Below are 8,033 nucleotides of genomic sequence, written 5' to 3'. Positions count from 1 at the left end.
GTTTGGCATTATTATCTATGTAAAAAATCCAAATGAATCCATAAAAATATTCTGGAACTAATAAATGATTATTGTAAGGTTTTAAGATATAATATTGATGTACATAAGTCAATAGCTTTCCTATATACCAGCAGCAATTAACAGGTGAAATTTGAAACTGAAAATGTAACATCATTTACATTAGAAATGTCAAAAATGAAATATTTAGATATAAATGTATGAAAAGTACAAATTCTACATGAAGAAACAAAAAAATCTGATGAATCAAAGATGAAATAAAATTAATTTCTGGTCTATCTATGAAAGATATTTTTGAGAGAATGAAGAAAGAAACTATAGATTTAGAGAAAATATTTATAAAAGATATACCTGATAAAGAGCTATTATTCAAAATATATAAAGAACTCTTTTTTTAAAAAAATCTTAAAACTCAAGAGGATAATAACCAAAAAAAAAAAAAAAAAAAAAAAAAGGCACCTGGGTGGCTCAGTGGATTAAGTCTGCCTTCGGCTCAGGTCATGATATCCGGGTCCTGGGATTGGGATTGAGTTCCATATCTGGCTCTCTGCTCAGCAGGGAGACTGCTTCCTCCTCTCTCTCTCTCTGCCTGCCTTTCTGCCTACTTGTGATCTCTCTCTGTCAAATAAATAAATAAAATCTTTAAAAAGAAAAAAAAAAGGAGAGAGACTGAAAATAAACCAATGATCTTAACAGACACCTCACCAAAGAAAAGATACAAATGACAAATAAACATGAAAAAAAAATGCTGCACATCATATGTCATCAGAAAATGTGAATTATAACAATAAGATACCACTATACACCTATTAGAAAGGCCAAAATCTGGGACATTGACAACAGCAAAGGCTGGCAAGGCTGTGGAGCAACAGGAATTCTCATTTATTCTGGTGGGAATACAAAACAGTGGATTCACTTTGAATGACTATTTGGTGTGTTTTTTTTTTTCTTTCAAGCTGAACATACTCTTCCCACACAACCTAGTCATTACATTACTTGATATTTACTCAAAGCATTCGGAAACTTATACCCCCACAACCCTGTTCTTAAATGTTTAGAGCAACATTATTCATAATTACCAAAACTTAGAAGCAACTAAGATGTTCTTTAGTGGGTGAATGGAGAAACTATGATACATCTAAACCATGGAATATTGTTCAGCACTATAAAGAAATGACTTATCAAGCTATGAAAAGTCACAGAGGAAAGTTAAACGCGTATTACTAAGTGAAAAAAGCCAATATGAAAAAACTATACACTGTATGATTGTAAAGATATTCTGGATAAAGCAAAATTATGGAGACAGTAAAAAAAGATCAGTGGTTGCCAGGAGTTGGGGGACAGATGAATAGGTGAATTACCAGGATTTTAGGGTAGTGAAACAATGCTGTATGATACTACAGTAGTAAATATATATCATTATACATTTGTCCAAACCCCCAGAACATACACCAAGAGTGAACCCTATTGTAAACTGTGGACTTTGGGTGGTAATGATCTGGGGTCCTCAGTTATAACCAATGTACTAATCTGGGTGGGGGGATGTTGATAATGTGGGGAGGGCAAGGAGTAGAAAGGAAATCTCTGTACCTTTCTCTCATATTTGCTTTAAACCTAAAACTGCTCTAAAAATAGTCTTTAAAAAAATTAAGAATGGCTCATATAATTGAAACACTGACTAAATGGGTCCACAACACGTTATTTTCTTTTTTGTTTGTTTTTTTTTTTTGTTTTTGTTTTGGGTTTTTTTCCCAAAAATTTTATTGGGGGGAAACTACAAAACATTTACAATACAATGTTTACAGTCACAATTTGTAGTGAACTGATTCCCCAAAATATATTACAACTCAAGTTGACGTATCTTGTTACATTCAAAAACCTACTTCTGTCAAAGTAGTCCTGAGTACATACATACATACTGCTCCAACCGTACCTACGTACAAACTAAAGCTACTGCTCATTCATCCACTGTCCAGGAAAGCATTCCTGCCTTTCTACACACGGGAAAAAAAAATATACAAGTTTTGGAATTTTATGTAATTAAAACAAGGCATATTCATGTACTACACCATTCTTAGTACTAAGAGGTGGCCTCTTTAGATCTATATAAGAAAGTGGTAAATATCTTCTCCTTTTGTGCAGTTGAACCCATCCTACATTCAAATTCTCTCAAGCACTGAGAGAAAAATACTTTTTTGGTTGAGGAAGATTTAAGGCAAGTTCTGGCCCTTTCCAAAGGCACTGTGAGACTAACCCCCCACCTCATTATTGCTACATGTCTTTAAACGCAGAGTATGTCACAGTAGAATTGGTGGGATAAACAAAAAACAAAATTTTGCTTCTTGCTAATTTAAAAAGCTGGAATGACAAAAAGCATGCCACATTTAAGCCTGCTTGCAAAGTATGTGGTCAACTTTTTTTTCTTTAAAGTTGGATGGGCTACACCCATTATACATTCTAAGAAAACTCATAAGATATTCCTCAAACTACTTCCACAGCATCAGGATAGATTTCTGTAAAGAAATCATGCAATCTTTCAAAACAAGGAAAGAAATTAATGAAATAAATATTACATACAATCTCTTAAATTAAGATTTTTTTACTCATTTACAATAAAATAACCAAGTGAAGTTACAAAAGGCATATATTACTGTGAAAAGAACATACACTCCACATTTTGGCGATTAATAATGGCAATCATAATTTAACATAATAAAAGAATATATATCTATTGCTTTTCATCATACTTGATAAATACAGTATGAACAAAAATTTCAGTGTATACTTTTCACAAAATAATAAATAGGTTAAATAGTTTTTTTCATATTGAGTTGGGGTGCAGTGGTGTGAATCAACTCAAAACAGCTAAAAATTCAGCAGTTATTCCCCCAAATGATTAGGAACTAAGCTCTGCCCAAGGCTTCCAGAAAGAGCAGAGAAAATGGTTCTAAAATTAAACATCCACTAAGTGATGGCAAAAAAACAGTAACCAGTAGGAAACTTTGGAATGCACGTTTGTTTTTGTTTTTTTTTCCAGACATAAAGAATTTTGTGTCAAACAAAAACCTGTGGAGCGGAGGACTACAATCAAGGCATATTCCTGATAGAATATTGGATTCCAGAAGCTTAGAGGTTTAGCAAGGTGGTGGCTGGCTGTTTGTTTACACTGGTCTGAAGACAAACGACAATTAAGAACTTCTCTCACATAAGAGTTCCCACATCTGGACTGTAACTAATGCTTTTCAAGTGAAGATACGGAATGGTGGTTGGTAGCTGCTGGTGCTGGGTTGATTTTTTTTCCCCCAAAAGTCCCAAACTCTTAGGAGACCTAAAAAAGTTTTAAGTGTTTGGTATCTTGTTCTGTTCGCATCACACCTACCCTGTTGTGAGTATTTTGTTCATCAATACAAAAGTTCATTGCCTTTTTTTTTTTTGCTCAACAAGAATGAAACTTCATAATAATAATAAAAATAATAAATAAAAAAAAAGAGAGAAAACCGAAAGGGGAGGGGTGGGGCCCCTCCCGGCACACAAGTTCGAGTCCAAGTGCTCGGTGGGGCCCGCAGACTCTGCTCATGGCCTGTCACCCCCCACTCCAGCGTCCCTCCCTGCCCGTAACAAGGACTCCAGGTGGCAGGGGCGCCCTCCAACAACCGACAGAACAGCCTTCCCCCTTCCTCCTCCTCCTCGCTGGAGCCCTCTTGCCTCAATCGTCAGAGATGGGCAGGCGGCGGCCAGGGTCGAGGCTGGGGGACTCGGAGCCGCTGAGACTGCCCGAGCTGAGTGAGCCGCTCAAGTATCTGTCAGGGTCCGACAGCGAGTCCGGGGTGCTAGGGGACGCGTCGAAGACGGGCAAATCGGACAGGCGGCGCGGCAGCTGGAAGTTGAAGGGCGGCGAGGGCGGCGCGGTGGCACTGGCAGGGAGGGGCGCGCTGGGCGGCGCCGGGGGCTGCACGGGGGTACCAGGCCCTGCTGCTGCTGCTGCTGGCTGGCTGCGATAATAGGCAGCGGCCACGGAGGCGAAGTTGTGGGTCTGGATGCCAAGCGGCGTGATGAAGCTGCTCAGTTCCGGGCCAAACGCAAAGGCGTTGTTAGCGCACGAGGCGGACCGGCAGGCTGCGCACCGAGCGCCGGGTGCCAGCAGGTCCTCCGCGCCCCCTGTGCGGTACAGCAATGCCGCCGAGGGCCGCAGCCGCCGCCGAGGCACAGCAAGTCCGAGCGCCTGAGGGCGTGGAGGCTGCGGAGGCGCATGAGCAGGACAGAGCGGAAGAGGAGCAGGACGAAGCGGCAGAGGAGCAGGAGGAGGCTGAGGAGCAAGAGGGTGGCGGCGGCGGTGCGCGACGTGGGCTGTTGAGCAGCAGCGGCGACTCGAGGCCCCCCGGGGGCTGGTAGTGGCCCGACGGAAAGCCTGAGAAGCTGAGGCTGTGATGCAGCTTGGGCAGCGGCTTCCGGGGGAAGCCGAGGTGCAGCGCGTCCCGCACGCTTAAGGCGCGCAGGTCCCCAGAGGCGCCCCCAGACGGCGCTGGCCGCCGCTCGTCTGCGTTGTGGATGAAGTGGCAGCGCGGCCAGTAGAGGCAGAAGCTGATGGTGTAGAAGGTGTGGCACAACTCGGTCTTGTACTTGCAGTGCCGGGTCAGGCTGGGTAGCTCCTGGAAGCAGTGCGCGAACTGGCACTTCTCGCTGTAGTTGCACGTGCAGCTCTCCTGGAAGGGCCGGCACAGCTCAGTCTTGTGGAGCATCGAGTTAATCTGGGAGCCGCCACCCCTGTGCTGCTGCTGCTGCTGGTGCTGCTGCGCTGGTGCTGCTGCTGGTGCTGGTGCTGGTGCTGGTGCTGCTGCTGCTGCTGCTGCTGCTGCTAGTGCAAGAGGTGCTGGTGCAAGAGGTGCTGGCTGTGCTTGCCCTTGCTGAAGGAGCGGTACTGAAATTTGTTCTCCTTGTTAAGCAGGGCCGTGCCTCCGCCCCCTGACAACTCCTTGAAGGTCCTGTAGGAGGCGGGGCCGCCCGCCGCCCAGCTGCCATAGTTGCTGCGGTTAGCCCCGCCCAGGAACTTGGGCGAGCAGCTGCTGGGCCTAGGCGCGGGGTGGGCGGAGAAAGCCCGTCGTGAAGCCCGAGCTAGGGGCAGCGGCCACGGGGGTCCCCACCGGCTTCTTGTCCAGCATGTTCAGATTGAGATTGGCCAGGGATTTCTCCGTCTTGCACAGGAAGTCGATATCGTAGAAGGCAGACAGAAGTGTCATCGACATGTTTCTGGATCTTGTAATGGTCGGAGTTGCAGGCACGGAGGTCCGGAGGAGCCCTCCGGGCGGCAAGGCCGGCTGGAGCTACGACGAAGAACGGGTGACCGGCGGGGGAGGGACCGAAAGTTTGCCGGGGGACGAGACAAGAGGGAAAGGGAAGCAGCGCGGCCTGATTTGAGGGTGCCCGGGGGTGCGGAGTGGGGGGAAAGAGGAGAGAGAAAAAAGAGCGCTCCTCCACTCCCCGGGGATGCTCGGCCCGCCCCCCACCACCAACCCGTGCGCGGAGCCGGCGACAGTTCCCAGACTGCTGGACCACAGCACGTTATTTTCATTTGTCATTTCATTTGTTTTCATTAACTTTAATCTAAATAAATGAGTTGGTGCCTAAAAATAAATGTCACACCACAAGGAAAACTGGTGTGAATCTTACCAGAGCTGCCGTTATGTGAAGCTCTTAGTATTTGGTTTAGAAGTTGGAAGCAAGGTAATATGGAAGGTAGAAATTCATTTAATTGATATTTATTGAGAACTAAGTTTGTGTTGGACACTGTACTAAGCTTTGAAATCAGCAGTAAATAAGGAAGATATAGTTCCTGCTCTCATGGATCATAAGTAATATATATTCAGTAGACCTATTTTCCCTTTTCTTAGAATGAAGAGTAGGGCAAATGATGGAATGAGGGCTTTAAACTAAGTCATAGAGAGTACTCTACCACAGTTTTCTAATTAAAGTATAAATGAATAACCTTAAGCAACCAAAATAGGAATCTGAACTTTAAAAATGATGATTTGACTCCAATTTTAACCAAAATTGTGAGTCAGAATAATCCCATAGGATATTTTCAATAATTAATGGCTCTGATGCTCATTAGGGTATCTTCCTTTTCCTTCTCCCCCTACTATCATTTCCCCTTATTAAAAAGAAAGTAAAACGAAACCAAAAATCTCTCAACAAATATTAGTAGTCAACATCTTAATTATTGGCTTGATTTTCAGCTTTCAAAAACTCAGTGATGTGTGATTATAAAAATCTCAGACCCCATAGTCCTGAGCAGTTGCCAGTTTGCATCACTAAAGACTCCTTATTGCCTCAGCAAGTGTCCATCCAAGTCATTCAGCACCAGGCCAATGGTAAAGAATCTGTCTTTTAATTCCACCTCTGATTTCCAGCAGATTCAAAGTTTCCTGAAACCCATTAAAACCCCAGAAGGGGGCACCTGGGTGGCTCAGTGGGTTAAAGCCTCTGCCTTCAGCTCAGGTCATGATCCCAGGGTCCTGGGATCAAGACCCACATCGGGCTCTCTGCTCAGTGGAGAGCCTGCTTCCTCCTCTCTTTCTCTCTCTGCCTGCCTCTCTGCCTACTTGTGATCTATATCTGTCAAATTAAAAAAAAAAAAATCTTTAAAACCCCAGAAGGATAGGCTCATGCATGGAGTGCTCCTTCCTGCTGTTAATCTCAGTACCAGAAAAGACATGTTGCCAGCAGTGGAATATCAAGCAGGAGATTTCTGGAGAATCAGTCTAATATTACTCCATATTTACCACTCCTTCCCTGGAATTGAAAATGTCTGGATTCCTGGGGGAAGACACTGTTACTCAGAACTTTGAAACTCAGGTCAGGGTCAACAGATATGGACTGCACCATTCCCCAAACAAAAGGAATATTAAGCCCTAAAGTCAAATCTCATACCGTGCTCATATTTAATATCACTTCACTTAAAGTGGAGCACAGATTTACACCTTTGAGCTGTCTCCCAACTCCACTTCGTATTCTTATATAGTTTGTACACTCTGCTTCCTCAATCAAAGTCTCTCCCCATGCTTGGACCACCAACTATTACTCTATGTAATTAGTAGATATACCCTTGCCCTCAACTTCCACCTTAAATGTTCCCAATTTAGATGGTATTGCAATCCCAAAGAGCAAATGTGAGCACCCTGAGATATTGGGCCACGAGTAGTTTCACTGGGAGAAGGACGCTTCTGATCCCCTGTACTCCTGGAAAATGAAGCAGCAGTTAGATTCACCTAGAAGCCACACAAGTTCGACTGCCTGCTAGACACTTCAGTCTTGCACACTGACTGACTCACAGGAATACTTAAGTGTCTGGGCAGCTTTATGCCTGTTTTGGTAGGATGATTTTTGGATTCGGTTTCAGGATAACATAATATTATGAAATAAAATGGAAATCTTGTCATACTAGTAAATTTATAAAACTAGGATAGATTTTTCTAAAGTCATATTCGCTTTTATTATAATAATCTATCCTCATATTTAAAAATAATGTCAATTATTATTAAAATATTATGTGATTCTATAGCTTATTGACACAGAAACGTAAGCCCTCAGACAACTTACAGCCCTCATACAGTAGTCATTTCAAGTCAACCAGGTGAGTTGAAGCTTACAGGTTTCTGTGACTCTTGAAATGAATTCATCAAGAAATTTACATTTCATTCTCTGGGTTTCCCTATTGTAATTTTGTGCATAGAAATCAAACGACTTGGTTATCTAGAAGCCCCAGAATATGCCGATCTCAATTTTTTGAGATAATGACCGAAACAAAACATTTAAAACCCTTTTTGAGACTTCTAGACTCATTGAGAATATATGTATGGATCCTTGCAAATTTTAAGAACCTTTCCATAGTTTATTTCTGCACAATCAAGAGCTCCATCTATCCTTGTCAGGATTGAGAGATTCCCATAACATGCCAGACTGATCCACAATCTTGATTGGATGCATGTTCTTACAAATCTTTTACAATTACCAGCTAT

The 8,033-nt window shown here is 43.1% G+C and overlaps 1 pseudogene; it reads right to left on the bottom strand.

The window, feature by feature from the left end:
* Window positions 1-3,724: 3,724 nt before the first annotated feature.
* On the bottom strand, window positions 3,725-5,398 carry LOC123936125 (annotated as a pseudogene).
* Window positions 5,399-8,033: the final 2,635 nt, after the last annotated feature.

Source organism: Meles meles, unplaced genomic scaffold, assembly GCF_922984935.1.
Source record: "Meles meles unplaced genomic scaffold, mMelMel3.1 paternal haplotype, whole genome shotgun sequence".
Classification (NCBI taxonomy): Eukaryota; Metazoa; Chordata; class Mammalia; order Carnivora; family Mustelidae; genus Meles; species Meles meles.
This window is presented reverse-complemented; position numbering and strand designations above follow the sequence as displayed.